Source organism: Paramormyrops kingsleyae, chromosome 4 (genome assembly GCF_048594095.1).
Source record: "Paramormyrops kingsleyae isolate MSU_618 chromosome 4, PKINGS_0.4, whole genome shotgun sequence".
Taxonomy (NCBI): domain Eukaryota; kingdom Metazoa; phylum Chordata; class Actinopteri; order Osteoglossiformes; family Mormyridae; genus Paramormyrops; species Paramormyrops kingsleyae.
The window spans coordinates 9885388-9905163 of record NC_132800.1 but is presented as its reverse complement, the minus strand read 5'-3'; the positions used below and the strand labels follow the sequence as shown (position 1 = coordinate 9905163).

At 40.4% G+C, this 19776-nt stretch overlaps 1 long non-coding RNA gene across 1 annotated transcript; it reads right to left on the bottom strand.

Annotated features, from left to right (window-relative positions):
• Window positions 1-1970: 1970 nt before the first annotated feature.
• On the bottom strand, window positions 1971-17866 carry LOC140588711 (uncharacterized). The gene is made up of 3 exons (XR_011989882.1): window positions 17233-17866; window positions 15608-15679; window positions 1971-2273 (listed from the first exon to the last, which is right to left on the bottom strand). It is a non-coding gene; the product is annotated as an uncharacterized lncRNA (long non-coding RNA).
• Between the last annotated feature and the right edge of the window lie 1910 nt (window positions 17867-19776).

The window sequence follows — 19776 nt, the reverse complement described above, 5'->3', positions numbered from 1 at the left end:
TACCCCCTGAAGCAACTCATTTAAACTGACATTGTTAATACTCGGAGGTCTTATTTATGGTATTGATAAAAAACTAAAATTCAGTCTCTCGTATTTACTAAAATATTATCTCCTGTGTTTGTGTTAATGTCCTTCCTTTCTGACTGAATGACAAATTACATACTGTGTATCTCATTGGCTACAGCCTGCAGTACAGACATCTTACCCTCAGTGACTGACAGGTAAACCCATGTTCCCACAGCTGAACCTCTGCTGATCTCCACACCACACCAGTAATCACCAGAATCCACAGTTTTTACATTATTGATGGTCACAGTGAAAACTTGCTGATTAGGATCATCTTTGACTGACACTTCACCACTTATCTGTGGATAGTCAGTGCGCACTTCGGGAGTACATGAACTCCAGTCACTCCCTCTGCACCAGTATTTCACATGTTGTTGATATATGTTGTCATAGAAACATGGGATAGTGACAGATCCTCCAATCTGTACAGTCACCGTGTTCAGTGTGGACACACCTGCAGGGACAGTATGAAAATTACCAAGATGATTAACTCTCACTCCCTCTTACACCATTTATACACATATTCATAAAGTCAGTGCCAGTCTACTGTAGGTTATATTACTTCACTATGTGGATTATTTTTGTTCTATAATTGTACCTGCAAAAATAAAACTGTAATGAATGATCATTTAGTATAAGATTAGCTCACAAAAATGTACTTTGCTTGCTTACATTCAGAAGTAGAAAGTTCAGGTTCTGAAAGTACAAATCCAGACCAAGATTTTGCTTCAATCAACCAGTTGAGCATAAAGAGTCACAGTTAGAGTACAGAGAAACAAAACCTGATCTGGATTTGTACTTTCACTTACACTTATTTCAATTTACATAAATAGACCAAACATCAATAACAGCCAAACTGATGTCATTTACGTATGTTAATTTATATTTTTATGCTTCACATTTTATTGTAAATTAACTTGCACTAGACATTTCTTAATATATTATTTATTACATTTAACCCCCTGAAGTAGCCCATTAAAACTGACACCAGGACTCTTTTATTGTATTGATCACAACTAAAATTTGTCCTGTAATCTATTAAAGAAGTTTTGTTTTTATTTTTAAAATGAAGGTATGATACAATGCATGTTAAGTAATGCATTACATTGTCTATCATTTTAGCATTTATAACAAGACTCCCCTAGCCCGACCCAAATGGACCTTGGCAGTTGATTAGGGATGTACCGATACCAGTTCTGATACCAATATCGCGTGCACTTTGTTTAGTGTGATTTTCCACTAAGCATACGTCCACCTCTCAAAACATTGTTTTTAAAAAGATTGCAAATTCCAAATATCAGATCGATGCACCTCTACAGCTGATGTGTTCACAACACAACATTTCACAAATAAAAATGTACACTGTCACTGCCCAACCCCAACACAGGCACACATATGACACGTCACAGTATGACAAGAAAGGTTCCCATCTGGAGTAGAGCTTTTCACAGACCCCTCAGCCAACATTTAATCTCTTCTAGCTTTAGGAAGTGAGTTATGTCTTCTAGCCAAGCAGCAGCAGATGAAGGAGTGGGAGATTTCCAGGGCAGCCAAATTCTCCTACAGGCTAAGAGTGACGTGAATGTCGGACTTGATTACATTTAAATCAAACTCACAAAGTTCAAGTTCAAAGTGGAAAATCACACTAAACAAAGTGCACGCAATTACTCACAACGTGAGTAATAGGAAAAAAGCAAATCAATGATTTGGGAGTCGCTAGCTTGGGCTGTTTTGCGCACTCGCTACTATACCTGAAAAGCTGAAAAGGTCTCAATGTCACCCCAAGAACGTCCCTGATGGTTTTAAAAACCATCATTGACTCTGAGTGACATATTACATTCTGTGCATCTCATTGGCTACAGTCTGCAGTACAGACATCTTACCCTCAGTGACTGACAGGTAAACTTGTTCTCCAACATCTGGAGCTGCTCTAATTTCCACACAACACCAGTAGTAATCAGAGACCCCAGGTTTCAGATTGTTCATAGTCACAGTGAAGACTCGCTGGTCAGGATCATCTCTGATTGACACTTCATCCTTCTTCTGTGGAGAGTCACTGCGTACTATGGTTGTACATGAACTCCAGTCATTCCCTCTGCACCAGTATTTCACATGAGATTCATATCTGCCTTCATAGAAACATGGGATGGTGACAGATCCTCCTCTATGCACAGACACTGATCCCACTGAGGACACACTGTCAGCACCTGTGGGGAAAACAACCAACTGAATTCACATTTTCAGCATCACAGTATATGTAGTTAATATTATGTATTATCAGTTTGTGTAACACTTGTACCAGGGTTCATGGTACAAAGAGATCATTGAGGAAGTAAAACAGCAAAACTGTCATTTTGCCAAAATAACAAGCGAAAGACACAGAAAAACAAAACAAATGTGTTATAGGGTAGTGATTCTCAACCCTATTTGCACCGCGACATAGTTTTTACATTGCCAGCTCGTGACCCTATATCAAATATGGCAAAAGACAACTTTCCCCAAGCGCACAACTGAGCTTAACGCGGCTTCTGCCGCTCAAACCCCCAGCTCCGGAAGGAAGCGGCGAGAGCCGCACCGAGCGCAGCAGGAGGGAGAGTCAGTGCTCTACCTAGGTGCCTGCTCCCTAATGCCCGCGTGGGAGGACGCCTTTATTACTGGTGAGCCCCATGACGAGGAGAAGCTACCTCATTTGGAGGCTGGTGATCACCGGCCAGAGCGCTTTCCCGGAAGAGGGATCAGCGCCGTAAGAGACGCAAGTCCCCAGGTCCCTAAAGCCCTTAAAGGGGCAGCGCTTGCTCGGCCGGCGCCCATCCTGGCGCCCATTCCGGACCTGCCTGCAGCACCGCCTCCTGCTGATTTTCATCACCTGTTGCCTATTCCTTCTGCCTTGTCTCGTGTATTTAGTCCTAGTCTCAGTCAGTCTTCCCCAGATTTGTCATTGATGTAATGTTATGTGTGCTCTTCAACCTCCGTTTACCTGCCTGTCTCCGAATAAACCCCGTCTGTCCTGAGTTACGGCTCCACTTGCCTGCTTGACCGCCAGCTCGCCAGCCCGAAACGTGACACCAACCCCGATCAGTAAATGACATGAATGTGCCCGTAATGGGAATGATAGTTGAGTGACCCTCCCCTAGAGCAGCGATTCTCAACCGATGCGTTGTGACCCAAATTTAGGTTACTGCAAGTTATGAATTGGTCGTGAGTTAGAAATGTAAGCATTTTCAAAGCAGCAAACTCCTGTGCTGATCCCCGATCAGATTTCCTAGCCCCAGTCCTAGAATTAACCTATATACAATGGTACCTCAGAACTCGAATTTAATCCATTCAGAACTCCAGATCGAATCCTATAAAGTTCGAGTTGTGATAGAATTTTCCCCATAAGAAATAATGGAAAACCAATTAATTACACCTAAATATGTTTTTTTTTTTAGCATTTAAACACAAAATGAACAGGATAAAACAAGAAGAGCATATACTGTACTAAACACATCTAAGCACATTAATCAAAATAGTAATTTGTAAAGTAAGAAAATAAATGTATCCAAACAATGTGTCCTGCCCTGATTGTCCGCTCCTTCCATGTGCCACGCCCCCTCGTTAACCCCGTGTGGAATCCCCGTGTGATCAGCTGTTACTGGTTGTTGTCATTAGTCCTCTGTATTTAGTCCGTGTTTCAGTTTGTTTCCCCAGTCCGGTCATTGTATTGTCCGTCTGCGTTTTGCCTGTCTTATCTGTAATTAAACCCCGTATTCCCCAATACCCTGACGTCTGCGCCTTTGTCTCCGTTCTGTCCCAGCTCAACACAATAATATTATTATAATTGAATGTATTAATGGTTTATTATTAATATTAAAATAATGAATAAGAAATTTTTATTTTAAATGTATTTTATTATATAATAATAATTACTGTTACTGTCTATCATTGTCTAAATGTATTTTTACTGTCTAAATATATGTATTCAGTTAGTGTAAACATGCACGGTGCTATCACAGCAAATGCAAGGCTGAAACTGAAGCTTTACCCTTTGTTTCCGCTGAGAGACCTGCGGCGTGACTCATTTCCCCACCCGTACAAGTTATCTTAGGTTAGCGTTCACAGTTTGACTTCTGAGATTCAGATCGAGGTCTAGGTATTTTTTTTTTCGAACTAGTTGGTTCGACTTTTAAGAAATTCGAGTTCTAATAAGTTTGAGAACTGAGGTACCACTGTATAACAAAGTTTTAAGCAAAAGTGAACTGGCCACCCGTTATGTCAATCAAGTGGTGAATGGCAAAGGGATTGACAGATGATAGAGGCTAACATCTAAAACAAATGTGGCGCAATCTGCACTACCTTTGCAATCTACTGGTCGGTCGCGATCGACGTATTGGGTACCCCTGGTCTATATGAACCTATGACACTGAGCATATTAAGCAAATATTAGCCTAATTATGTTATGATCTATAATAACCAATAAATATTACTCTAATTTTCAAATTAGTACTATTGCAATGGTGTGGTATGCAAACAACAATTTATTTAGGCTTTACCTCAGATTACAGATGTAACCAAGGCATCACTATAAAGTGTATTAGACGTTCTTTCAATTGTCATGCGGTTTTTAGCACTGACAATCGCGGTGGTATTCAGGCGGTTCATACCCATGGGATCTGTTTTCACATTTGTGCTCACCTTTCTTGTAAAAGAAGTTTGTCAGTAGTTACTTTCCCTCATTTTGCTTTTTCTCTCTTTCCCACCTTTCTTTTCTGACAGCCTGATTTCACTTTCTTGGACAAGGGCATTGTGAACTGCAAGGCTACAATGCAGAGTCTAGCAGAAGGAACGGAACGCTAAGTAAAATGCATCTAGTTAAAAAGTCCGCTCAAGGCAGACTAAACCATTTCGTGTTTTTGCAAGGGGTGAGATGTGGCCTGTCCTCAGACACTATTGGCCAGTTTCCCAGTCAAGGATTAAGCCTAAGCCTAGACTAGCTTTGAGTTACAATGGTGAATCTCCATTGAAACGGCAATTTAGTCCAAAACTAGTCTTAATCCTAGTTCGGGAAACCGGCCCTATATACAGTAGCCTATGTGGGATTAGTGCGAATTAGAGCGGTGGAGCGGGCGGAGCCAACAGCCTCGTTATGGAAGGCCAACGGGGCCAAAACGTCTTAAAAAACACGTCGATTTTTTACATGCAAAAAATCAACACGTCGATTTTTTACATGCAAAAAATCAACACGTCGATTTTTCACATGCAAAAAAATCAACACGTCCATTTTTCACACCTTCAGACGTCAAAAACAGGCGGCATTTTGCAACGTGTGCTGAAATGGACAAAGCGACCCTTTCAAAATAAAAGCACCACCAACTCCTGTCCACAAACGTCCCTTGAGTATTTCCATCTTTTTAAATTATCTATTCATTATCTATCAATTAATACATGCACACTTAAACATAAAAAACATGGATATACTGCCTTTTTATACTGCCTATCTGCTGTCATACACCTGCCTCAAGTACTTTTGTCCATTAGACAAACAATTGCACATACTTGTAACTTCCATCCAGTGACTACATTCAACATATTTATTCAGCTATCCCAGCACTGCTGGTATTTAATGGTGTCTACATTGAAGTCTTATTATCCATGTATAAATGGCTTTTTACATACAAGTTGTTGAGACCTGCGCGAACGAACGAGCAGGGAGCGGAGAATCAGACTAAGGAAGCCGTGACGGGTAAACGGGGTTTATTAAAGCAGACAGGGAGCAGCACAGGATGAACGTTAATGACAGACCTGGGGAAAACGGACTCAGACGCAGACTAAATACACAGGACAAGGCGAAAATAACAGGCAACAGGTGATCACAATCAGGAATTAACACGAGGTAACGAGGGGGGCGTGGCACACACGAGGATCATACGAGCAGGTCATGACACGAGTCTCCAAACGCAAGGACAGATCATAACATATTAGTTATTATTATTTAAATTCTTGTAATATACAGCTGTTACTTTTTCTCATCATTCGTTGTCCCACAGACATTATTTTAAAGTTAGTCAACATGAAAATGTTGGAGCAAAAATTACTGCATTTTAAAAATTTAACATGTTAAAATGATGGCAGCATACTCTGACTACCATTTCGGGCATCAGTGAAAATGGTTGATTGTGCAGAAAAACTGCAACACGCAAATACATCATCTGTGCAATGTCTGATCAGCTCCCCCGATGGAGAAATCCGTCACATTAGTGCTTCATTCATCTAAATTGTTATCGGCATTTTGCGTTATTCTAGGCTCGTTTTCACTTGAAGTTGTAGATTTGAAGTTGTAAAACCAACATAATAAAGGCAGAATCACCTTGTGCTCTAATTTGAATAATCGAAAAGAGGAAATACGACAACAATAGACTGTCCTATTATGTTCATTTTTCAGGAACAGCAATGGTGTTCCTGGGTCAATTTTACCCGGTGCATTTTTAATCATCCAAAAGGTGTCTGAAAATACAAAAAATCTTAACAATAAGTCTAAATATTTAATCACTAACTACTATACTAATTATTCTACCAATATTTAGCGCAATGGTATTCCTTAGCTCTAACAGGTAATGGTGCAATTAGGATAAGTAACTCGGAACATGGAAGATTGAGGGGCCCTGTTCTTTATTACCAGCAGCTCAGCAGGGAGTTCAGCCCTGTTCTTGTCTGTGTGTGTGCGCGTGTGTCTGTGTGTGTGTTTGTGTGTGTGTGTGCGTGGATGTGCATGTCTGTGTGTGTGTGTTTGTGTGTGTGCGTGGATGTGCGTGTCTGTGTGTGTGTGTTTGTGTGTGTGCGTGGATGTGCGTGTCTGTGTGTGTGCGTGTGTCTGTGTGTGTGTTTGTGTGTGTGCGTGGATGTGCGTGTCTGTGTGCGTCTGTGTGTGTGTGTGTGTTTGTGCGTGTCTGTGTGTGTGCGTGTGTCTGTGTGTAGGTGTGTGTTTGTGTGTGTGCGTGGATGTGCGTGTCTGTGTGTGTGCGTGTGTCTGTGTGTGTGCGTGGATGTGCGTGTCTGTGTGTGTGCGTGTGTCTGTGTGTGTTTGTGTGTGTGCGTGGATGTGCGTGTCTGTGTGCGTCTGTGTGTGCGTGGATGTGCGTGTGTTTGTGTGTGTCTGTGTGTGTGCGTGTGTGTTTGTGTGTGTGTGTGTGTTTGTGTGTGTGCGTGGATGTGCGTGTCTGTGTGCGTCTGTGTGTGTGTGGATGTGCGTGTCTCTGTGTGTGTGTGTGTGTGTTTGTGCGTGTGTGCGTGTGTCTGTGTGTGTGTGTTTGTGTGTGTGTGTGTGCATGTGTGATTGTAGTGAAATATGTCTCACAATTGCAAAGACAGAAATACTCTGACATTTCTGATACCCTTTTACCTCCAGTTTTGCTGCTGGGTCAAATTGACCCAAACAGTATCTGTGATATAAACTTTCAGGGGGGGTGGTTGCAAATATATGAGATGAACCATTTTCATATTATATGTTGATTACGCTAATTAAGGCCAGCAGAAGTAGTTTCATACTAAAAAAAATTTTTAAACTATTTTTCCTAAATCTTCAAACTTTAAAACGGGTCAATTTGACCCGCAACATAATAGGAGGGTCATCACTGTCAAGTGATTTGCAGTCACACCTCAACGATCCACGCGTATACTTACGTCATAGAAAAAATTAACATAATATAAATATTTATTATTACGAAAGTGGACGTTTCGTGTCGCAGCAATGAATATATAAATTATACTAATAAGCAGTGGGACGAATCGCCGTACGTGTTTAAACGTACCGTGACTAAGATTCAACGCAGCTAGGTCTTTGCCGCAGGTACGTATTTCTGCATCACTTTACGTTTTTGATTACGGATTCTTTGCGTGGTTGTGATGAGCCACAGAAGACTGCTTAACGGAGGTGTGCGTGCCATTAAACTAGATAGAGAACTTGGTTCGGAGCGCAAAGGAAAATGGCTCTTAGAAGCTTTCTTTTGAACTGCAATCAGATATTTACAGAATACACCCGGTTGGCATTGTCTAATAATGGACAAGCTAATGTAGACACAATACTGACGAAGTAACTCATTTTTCGCTACTTTAATATAACAGCTGTTATTATGATTTATGCCCTTAGCGTGTCCTTGAATATCTCTATTTTGCTATAATACAATGACTACAATGGAAAGCAGTGTATGTTGGGCAAGTGGGCGATTGATTGAAAATGAATTTGCTGATGAGATGATAATTTCAGAGTTTGTTGTGATTCAAACACTCACTCAGCAACAAGGTTTGTCAAGTGTATTATATTAAACATATATTACAATTGTATATTATTATTACAGTTTCAATTGTCCCAAAGCAGAAAAAATCACTACAGCCATTAATTGACAAATCCAGAGTGGTGCAGCTAATCTACGCACGTAAACCCAAGTTTTTCTTAGGAGCCAACCTGTCAATTGTACATCAGAATTGCCAAAGTAATGTGACATTTACAAGGAATTTGACCTAACAAACCTTGTTCCAGTACAATCAAGGTAATAAATACTAGGAATGTAAACCATTCTGCACCATTATGGGCAAAACAGAGAGACTTGTGAGGAGTTTTTATCCTCAGGCCATTCAGCTTCTCAACTGAGACCTGTCCAACCCCTCCTTTTTGTAGTATTACATTCTTGATCACTGCAGAGCAGCCTAATTTTTGTCTGTATTAATAATAATTGTCTGTCATTCCAGTCATTCCATACTGCCTCTATCATTTATTACTGTACATGCACTGTTCATGCTGCTACACTATTACAAGGGTTTCTAAGCTGTTCACACTGTTGTGCAGACATTGCAAAATGCACTTTAACTTTATAACTTGCACATATGTAAATCTGTCTCAGACTTGTTTAATCTATTTCAAAGTTTTACTATTTTCCTACATTGTTTTACAAATTTAATCTTTTTGTTTCTCTTTGTTTGATTTTTTGTTTAATTATTTAATGGAGGCACAGTCAAAAAGAGCGGTTCACTATACATTTCACTGCATGTTGTACCTGTATGACTATGCATGTGAGAAATAAAGAATCTTGAATCTTGAATCACCTTCCTTCACTCTGACCGTTCTCTATATCTGTGTGTGCCAATAGAGGTGAAGTGGGCATACGTGTTATACAGTATAAAACTTCACAAGATTGTAAGCAGAATGCTATGACATAGCTATGAGGAAGGGGCTGACTTACTGATTTATAAATTAAAAGAAAACATGTTTTAGTTTTTTATTGATTAAATAGACAAATGATGACATTGTACAAACATTTTGAATATTTAAAAAAATATTTTCAAATATTTTCCCCTCCTGTTGACAGGCTATCCCCCAGTAATAACTGGGTACTGTACTTTGATCATGACTGCTACCGGCACAGTGCTTGTCAGCTGCCCACTGCTCCTTCACAGATGGGTCACATGCAGAGGTCACATTTAGTTGTGGTGCACTGTGCTGTGGTGACAAATAATTACTCATTTTAATAATAATGATAATAATAATAATAAGAAGAAGAAGAGTAGTAAGAATTTGTTAAATACAACTACTAGTACCAACGAATTGTAATTAAGAATATTAATAATATAGGCATACATGCACATATTTTATCATATTTTAAAATAATTAAGTGTATGTCCTCATTTAAAAAGAGAGAAATTCTGCCTGTTTTTGACGTCTGAAGGCGTAAAAAAAATACGTCTTTAGCCGTGAAAAATCGAAGTGTTGATTTTTTGCATGTGAAAAACCTACGTGTTGATTTTTTGCATGTAAAAAATCGACGTGTTGATTTTTTGCATGTAAAAAATCGACGTGTTTTTTAAGACGTTTTGGCCCCGTTGGCCTTCCATACCTCGTGAGCGAGGAGCGGAAATTCTCACCACTCCACTCTGCTTACATGCACTGATACAAAGCCTCATTAATATTTTAGCCATACTACTAAGGCCCAATCCCAATTCTACCCCTTACCCCTCCGTTTGGCGCGTTCACGTGTAGGGGTAGGGGTGTCTCAATTCTCTTTTGATTGGAGGGGTAGGGGTAAGGGGAAGGGCTAGATAGCCCTCGAAACGAAGATTTTTCGGGACCTCACTTCAAACGAAGGGCTAAGAGAAATTTACAACATGGCTGCCCACTCGAGCAAGCAGACCCATAAATGTTAAGTCATTTTTGCCATAAATAAGGATTTTTATGACATTTTTTCATTACATGTATATTACCATCAATCTTGTGTTTCTGTAAAGAAATGTTTGAAAAAAAATCGTTAAAGTTTGCTTGCGGATAGCATTGATTGCACAATATTAGGAAATATATTTTTATGTCATATAACGTTACCCGGTAACTGACTGCATGTGGTACCGCGTTGTCTTGTTTTGATTACGGCCATATGTGTACATGTAAATGAACGGTGATTACACTATTCGTACTTATTGCAACATGACAACATTTGTGTAAATTATATTCTGTATAGGGACAGCTGAGGAAACCCGAAGGCTCATACGTTTTCGAGGTGAAAACGAACATCTGTTTTTAAAGTCCAAATATGGCGCAAAAAAACTTTGGGAGTGAGTAATCTTTACATGCTACGATGCTGACAGCGACATCTTGGAATTTGTGATAAACATCGGCGCACGTCCTCTGACGTAACGTTAGGAGGTTGTGACAATGGATGATGACGTATAACAGTGAAGTAGTGGTGTCCCATTTCTTAGGGGAAAAATACAACATTGAATATATAGGAAATGTATTTATTTTATTGGGAAAATATTACATTCATAAATGTAAATTTTCATCAATACTCCCAAAATTATATAATTTTCTCTGTGATTTCAAATACATAATTACAACGCTTAAAAATGTTAATAACAGAAAAAGTGCCAAACTTGTGAAATTATACAATGATTTAATGAATGTTACATAAATTTTCTTTTTACATTTGTCCTTTTTTCTTTTACTTGTAGTTAATAGGTTATTCATTTATAGTTCACTGTTTATGTCTTACTGGTTCTGATTATATTTTGTCATACATCGCTATACTGTAATGTTGTAATTATATATACTTCTAAATAAAGAAAAAAAAAAAAACATTTCTTAGGGGAAATTTTTTAACCCTACCCCTTTCCACTTCATTTCAAGGGGCAAGGGGAAGGGGTGAGGGGTAGGCAAAGGGGTAGAAAATAGAATTGGGATTGGGCCTAAACTGCTTAAATTGTGGGCGTAAATAAATGTCCGTATAGCACAGAAAAGCTGGCGCACGGCCAAATGTTGCGCCTGTCATCTGAAGCCCTAGTGATTATTGCGCACGCGCGATATGATATCGCCCAGCACTAATATTCGGTGGTGTCTGCGCCCACTCGGCAACACGACAAATCTCTTTAATCACCTAGTTACGACCAGTTATGAGTCACTTACGACCAACTATAATACAGAAACAGAACACAATCATCAATGAAAGACGCACTCCATAGTATGACTCCATATCCGTATGGAGGGAAATCCCGGACATTTTTTCAAAAGGAATTGCAAATTGCATTTGCAATTGCGTTTTAAATATGTGGACGCATAAAGTGTGACATAATTCAAATGCAATTGCAAATTTTGCAATGCCGTTTGCTTTTTCGCTTTCGCGAACAAACACTGACTGCCAAATTTCAAATGAAAAAGCAAAGTCCATTTGCAATTGCATTTCCCATGTCTTAAAAGTTATGAGCCTGTCATATTTAAATAGCAAAATCAATTACCACGTCTGCTTTTTCACTTTCTCTGTGTCGCGTATGTAGCCTGCCAAAACTCAAACACAATCGCAATTCATTTTGCATTTGAATTTCCGACGCCTTACACGGAAACCTGTCAATCAGCATCAGGGGTGGGTCTATACTGTGGGGCGTGATTGTATGGGGAGTGACCTTAAAGAAGCTGCCCAGGCCCTTCTTCTTCTTCTTTGGAGCAGCAGAATCCTGTGTATCATCAGCAGGCGTTGCTGCTGTCTCAAAAGTGGTGTTCTTCTTAGAGGGAACATATTTTTTTTAATTTTATGATTAATTTGACAATCATGGTATTAAAGCTCAAAATTTTGCCAAAACATTAATTCCTTAATTATAATTGCCATGAGAGGATCAGATGCCTGGTCATTCGGTCACTAGACAGGACCTGGTGAATTTTTATTATTATTATTACAGGTAGTCTGTGACTTACGATGGTGATGTGTTGCGGGGTATGGGGTAGTACAGTGGCCCAGATGGGTCAGCGTAATGCAAAAGCCACAACACAAATACAAAAGCCACAACACGAATGCAAAAGCCACAACGGAAGTGGACCACAAAAGAAATGAGCCAGAACAGTAGTGGGCCACATCGGAAATATAGTGATAACATTATGTAATTTATTATTCTGTTGAAAATGAAAGATTGGTCTGCTGGCCAGATGTAATAAGAATCATAAACATGTTGCTGGTTGTAAGTAAAGTAAATTATAAATAAAAGGCTGGGTCCCGTTTTGATCGATCGATCTCCCCAATAACTAACAAATTATTAACTAACAAAACAACTTATTTATCCTCTGTTGTTTTGGTATGGCGGTGTAGTTTCGGGTGGAATTACAAGCTTTAAAGTTCCAGTTCCTGTTGTGCGGTGTGATGCATCAGAGTAACCACGAGAAAAGGCATAAGTGAAACAACCCATGGACTTGTAAATCGGGACTAGGGGCCGGTTGCACAAAACACCTTAAGTTAAGATTTTCCTTTAAGTCCGAGTTAAGGTCTCCTCAAAATAAAGTTGGTTGCACAAAACACCCTTAAGTCCCCTCCTTAAGGTTTCCTTAAAATGTTCTCTTAAGTACTTAAGTTTTTCTCTTTATCTTAGTCTTATACTTAAGGAATCCCTTAACGGTTGCACAAAAGACCTTAGCAACCAAACTAAGGGAAAAAAAATTAAGGTACCTCTAACCATACCTTAACTGCAACATGGCCGAGTTTATGATAATAAATAACGAAAATTAACGCATCCCAAAAAGAGTGTTCCGCGACCAGGAGAACCCCTTAGATACGCTTAATGATGAGCAATTGATTTTGCTTTATAAATTTCACCGGCAGTCAATTTATGATTTGTTTGACCATCTACAGTTGGATCACTCTACAGTCCAAAGCTGTGCTCCCAGCTGCGTCGCAATTAATGATTGCTCTGCGGTTTTATTCTAGGGGATGTATTTCATGTCCATATGTCAACGGTGTGCCGCATCATTCACCGAATTTCAAACGCTTTACATTAACCCTCTTACGACGCAGCGTACTTCTGGCGTCTATTTCAGTTTATATCTCCCTGAAATCTTAATGTAGAATCATGAAAAAAATGCTGCCTAAATCCTGTCTGAAATATTGCCTCCTGTCTGTTCTATTCTCTAAAACCTGATCATGTAAACAGGCTTGTTTTTCTGACAAAAAATCTAGAGATTATTTTAGCAGCCTTACCAGCATTTGCTATAATTTTGATTTAGTCTGATGCTGAACATGTTTCCTGTTTGCTCTGGGTTATAATTGGCCAGCCTTCAATGTTCTTGGATTGAGTTACTGACAAACTTTAGTTCACTTTGCCAAAAGTTTGAATACATGAATAGGATCTTTCAGTAAAATGCAGTAAAATGTGAGCAAACTTATTTTGGTTTAAATAACTTGGTCCTGTTTCTTCTTGTTAGTATTATTAGTCTTAAAACTGGTATTACCCTTTCTATTAATGAGTAATCAATGGGTAATAATTGTAATTTCAATATTGACCAAAATAATCATGTTTATGATTTTTTCCATAATCGAGCAGCTTTAGTCCAGAGTTTGCCACTGAAATATATTCTAGTTCAGCTATCCATCTGCCACATGTTCATCCAGTACAGGGTCAGTACAGTACAGGGAGCATGGAGCTGATCTGAGGCAGCACAGGGTACAAGGCAGGGGAACAACCAGGACAGGATGCCAGTCTGTCACAGGGCACAAGGCAGGGGAACAGCCAGGACAGGATGCCAGTCTGTCACAGGGCACAAGGCAGGGGAACACCCAGGGCAGGATGCCAGTCTGTCACAGGGCACAAGGCAGGGGAACAACCAGGACAGGATGCCAGTCTGTCACAGGGCAAACACTCAAACAGTTACTATGGGCACTTTCAGAGGCACCAATTCACCTGAACCACTTGTCTTTGGACTGTGGGAGGAAACCAGAGACCTCATATGGAACCAGTATAGATACAGGAAGACCATGCAAACTGCCCACAGAGAGCTGGGCCAGATACCAAAACCACAAGCCTGGAGGTGTGAGGCCCCCATGCTGCCCCCAGTCTCTACCAGCTAGAGGTTAACTACAGTAGCTCTCCAAACCTGCTGCAGAGTGAAAGACAACCAGGTCTAATCTCAGTCCCTGAAGGCCAATTCATACTTCACTTTTCTTTTCTCCATGCACTTTTGATCGCACATAGGTCACACATTCTGTCATCAGGTTTGTGCCAGATGGCTTTGGATGATGCTCGTGTAGCTGAGATTTTTACGTCTGGCAGAGATCATGTACATTTGTATGCTTTAAATATGTTTGTACAGGTAACTGACTAGGTAATTCCAGTAGGTGACAGCACTGCAGAGCAGAGGTCAACCAAGAAAGAGCAGAGGATGGAGATTTGTTGTTTTGATAATTTATACTATCCTGACATTACACCGTAGTATATGGTCTTTGGAAAAGAAACACAATTCTGCCCAAGCTTTAACTAAGAACTTTAAAACTGTTTGTAATATGTTTACCCATTTCACTAAACTGCTTGTATTTGTCTTTTTTGCAATACATCTGCCCTCTCCTGGTCTGATGAAATATTGCCGCTATATGCATGCATTGACCACCACCATCTGCATCCACCGACAAATGCAGTATGAACATAAATTGCCACATACATGACCATCCACAGCCTGAAAGCACATGCAGAAAAGTGAAGTATGAAATAACTCTGAGGCTGATCTTGAGCCCAGATAAACAGAGACCTGCCCCAGTAGCACATGAAGCTGGGTGTTTAGACCCCTCTGACTGTACACACAGAAATGACTGATGGCATCCCGGCTGTCTGCTCACATAACCACCTGTGCTGCTGAAATGACCCCAGTAAGATAATCCTACACCTCACTGAACATCAAAGCATGCAAAAGACAAGGGCATTTTATCTGCACTAACAGTCTTTGTACTGTTCGATTACTAAAGAAAGACATGACAGTATTACACTGAGTATTTAGATATTAAATCTATATTATCAATAACCTGTTACATGCAACATTGTTTAAAATATTAGCATAGCAATTACAAATGTTTTGATATAAACACCCGTAAGAATCCAAAAAGTATTCACAATTTCAGAGACAATGTTAGGCAAAGCAGCTGAATCTTTTCACAATTGACATTTTGCAATTTCTTCTCACCAGATCTCCATCATGATCTTCAAACTGTACCTGACAGTGTGTGGAGGAGCAGGAGAGAGATCTCTACTCAGTTCCACTGTAATGAGAGACACTCACCTGTGAGCCCAGCAATGAGAAGAAACAGGAGCATCAGAGGATCCATACGTGTGTGTGTCACGGAGCCCAGATCTGTGGAGAGTGACAATCACTTCCTCATTCTCTGTAGCTTTACTTTCTCTGTCGTTTCTATTCTCAAATACAGCAGGCAGAGTGAAGGGGGAGTGGACACTTTAAACAGGAAGTGACAAAACTACAAAGCTGAATGTTTAGCCCATTAGACAGTCAGATCATTATTATTAGTCTGTAGAGAATAAACTATCAATGCATAGACTCCTTCATTAACAAATTAATTTCTGCTCAATAAAGAAGACTTCATGAATTAGACTTAGGGTATTTATAGTATGTTCATGCTAATAAGACAAAAAAATTGCACACAGACACAGTCATGGTCACATTCAGAGCCAACAATCAGGAGTGCTGAAATAGCAGGTGTATCAGTCAGATATCTAATAATAGCTTGCATACTTTTCCGTGTTATAAAGGTATTTTCTTTGGTTTCACAACTAAACTGAAATTAAGAAATGAGAGGGGAGAAAACAGTGAGGGTCAGTACATACTGTCAAAGGCTATAATCTTTCCAGTGAGAGAATTTGTGTGCCGATGCATTTCTGTGTACATGCAAGGGAAGCAAATATGTCAGATTTATTTCGGAACTTGTTTTCCTCTGACACATGAGCGTAAAGCAGCTAAATCATTAGCTTGATGCAGAAAATATTCTTATAGACAGACACTTATTCTGAAAAGCAGAAATGTCATCATACAGGAGCAAGAAACTGTCTGCAAGACAATAAACTTGCCTTGCAAGAGAGACAAAGTATAGCAGCACTGAGATACAGTGACTGATAATTAAATGAGCTGTCCTCACCCTCCACTTCTACTTCCTGGGGGGGGGGGGGTGCTACCCCCTCTGTTGTGACCATTCTCTCCCCCCCACAACAACCAGATCACCTACTGTAGGGTCTAGCTGGACCACCCTTCAGCTCCAGGCAGCCTATTGGCTGGGGGACGGGACCTGGTCTGTGCTGACTTCATGTCCCAAGAGGGTGGGGTCAGTGTTGACAGTGTATCAGTCCTACTGTTTCCATTGGGAAAGTTTTCCCCTGTTGGGTTTCCTGTTATTTTTACAATGCATATATACATCCACAAATTGGCATATTTTTATGATTAACTTCCTGGTCAAAAGATTTTGTATAATGTAATTTTGTCATACTGTTGTTAGTGTGTAATTCACTCCTGCCTAGATCCCTGAGACAAAGTTGGAGTGCAATTACTGCAGTAGGTTAACCGTCATATTGCATATATAAATAACATATATAAAGTGACTGGTATGGCAATGCACGCGATGTAAGGATTTAAGAAGAAAATCAAAATGATAAAAACTGCATTACCTCAAAGACGAAAACCTTTAAAATTCTCATCGACATACAATGAAGTATTAAAATTAACAAGGTAAAAATATAAAAACAACAAAATGACGAAGAGATACGGAGCTCTCTAGAGGGTTAAGAAGGTGTTGAAACATTACGGTTGTTAACAATATACACTTTAAATATCAAAGAACAAAAAGAACAAACATAGTCTAATCTAGTGAATAACACGAACATATTGAAATGAACACTTACAGTATCACTGACGCACAAACTTTATGAGCGAACACCGTTAACAGTCCAGCATCAACTTCGCACACGTTTTCTCTTTACAACTAATACAGATAAGGGCTGGGGAATTACATAGCGCAACTTCCTATAGGCTAATACACTTAAATGACAGATGTGGGAGAATCGTGATTGGTTATTTCCTTCAAACGCTATTGATTAAAAGGCGGCATGAGTGCAGGGCGGTTCCAGTAGGGGTGAATAAAGTTTGCAGAGGGTGCCCATGAACTAAAAAACTGATATTTAGGAGTAAATTGCTGATCTTTATAACACATCAATTGTTCTGCATATAATGAAAAAAAAACATTTAACAAACGTCTGTCTGTTCAGGTTATTTGTTGATAGATTTCTTCAGTGAAACCTCAGGGTCTTTTAGTTCAATGATGAGGCAGGTTCCTTAAGCTTAAGCAGTTTACTAAGACATAATGAAGATGTTACAGAAAGATGTTTCACATGGCCGGTTCAGTGTCTGTTTGTGTCTGTCTCTGCCCCCCCTGAGGGAAGCAGGCCCTTTATCTATGGTCTTCGTACAGACTCCTGGAGCCGGGGGGTCAGACGGCCTTGGTGAGAGTAAGTTGTATGAGAGGCAAAGAACATTATGAGCGAGTAACAAGGACAGAAAGAAATATAAAAATAAGAAATAAGAAACACTATAGATGAGTGAACTAAATGAACATAATTAAATAACTACAAATTAACTAGGGAAATCCTTCATTGTGATTACGGAATACTGATAGTTGATTTTACTGCAGGGGTCATTCAGTCATCCATCCATCCATTCATCCTCCAGCTGTTAATGTGCCATTAGATTTAATAACAACAGCGAATTTAACACCCTCAACCAAAAAGCCGTAATGTTCCTAACAGAGTGGGTGCGTTTTCCTGAAATCGTAAAGTTTAAAAGTTTCAAAACGCAGTATGGTATTTTTTATAAAATGTTGGATAGATAGACGTAGTTTTTTGGTGATTTCATGTACATCAAGTTTCCACTTTTAACAGCTGTAAAAGGTAGTGATATTTTTTATCCAAATCAACTCAGGTGAAACCAAAAAATGTATGTTTTCAGAGTTGCCAGCTTTCACGCACCTGGCGTGACACTCATGCATTCAGACTCTCACGCTCAGTGGCAGCTGGTGGGTTGGAGGAGCCCTAGGCAGGGTAGGCAGAGAGGCCCCCTTACCCTTATATCTTGTTTTCATCTGCCCCAAGTGAAATCCTTCTAAAACATAAACATGTATAGTATATGTGCATTATTATTACAAGTGTCAAAAGTGTTCATTCAGTGCAACATGAAATATCAATAGACACAACAAACATTTTAATGTGCAGCTTGAAATTACACTGATTTAAAGAAAAATAAAATAAACAAAGCACCCAGCCATCATGATAATTCTTAAATATTTACTCTGATGGAGGCTAGGGCACAAGTAACAGGGGCAACACAAGTAAAATTACAGAACTGGGTAACATTAGACTGGGAAGCACTTAAATATTGGACTAATGAGGGAACAGACAGAGGCAGTTGGGTGTGATCAACAGGAGGGCAAGGAGAATAGGGGAGGCTAGCGAGCAGCAGGCATGGCTTGTTAGAACCACAGCAAGGAGGAGACAGGAGTGTCAGGCAGGACAGGACATGACAGTACCCTCTAACCCCCCCACCCAACGCATGGCCTGTGGGTACAAAGGACAGTCCAAGGAGGGGACCAAGAGGCTACAAAACAGGGCAGACAGAGAGCCACAACACTGGGCATGGGTAATGAGACAGGATGGGATTGAAAAAATCACGGCATCAAACCGGCAGGAACCAGACCAGGGACCAACAGGAGAGACACGTGAAACAAGACTAAGAGTCAGGGACAAACACTAATCACATTGGAAACCCAGGAACAGCAGAGACGGGAGTCGATACAGGGGCAGACACCAACCATACCAAAACAAGATAGGCATCCCCAAACACCAGAGTGGCAGAGCATCCCTGACAAACAGGGCATGATGGGTCCAGCCAGGGACACCAAACAGGGTTGGAACGGTAAAGCCCAAACATCGGGGCAGACATACAGAGGTAGAGGACACCAATCGGGCAGGACCAGGGACACAGGACCAGACTCATGACACAAAGGAGGTCAAGCAGATAAGTAAAGCCAGGGACCACAGAGACAAGACACTTCAATACAGGGTGGACAAGTGCAAGGACAACGTGGGCAAGGACAGAGACTGGGACGAGGACCACAAGCCAAGGAGAAACCAAGGCTGGACAGGGCACTGCGGCAAAAACTAGGGCAGAATGAATGGGACCAGGGCTTGGCAGGGGGGGTCCTCACGACCTCTGACTGTGGGACACAGACTCAGAGACGCAGAGCCTTTCAGGCTTTGGATGGCCAGATAACAAGGTTGGCGGGGCCAGGTGATGCGGAGAGGAGAGAAGGGTGAGAGCAGAAACAGTAGCAGGAACTGGAACAACAATAGGAGGGCCCCGAGGGGCCTGCAGGGCAGGAGCCAGAGCTTAAGGCT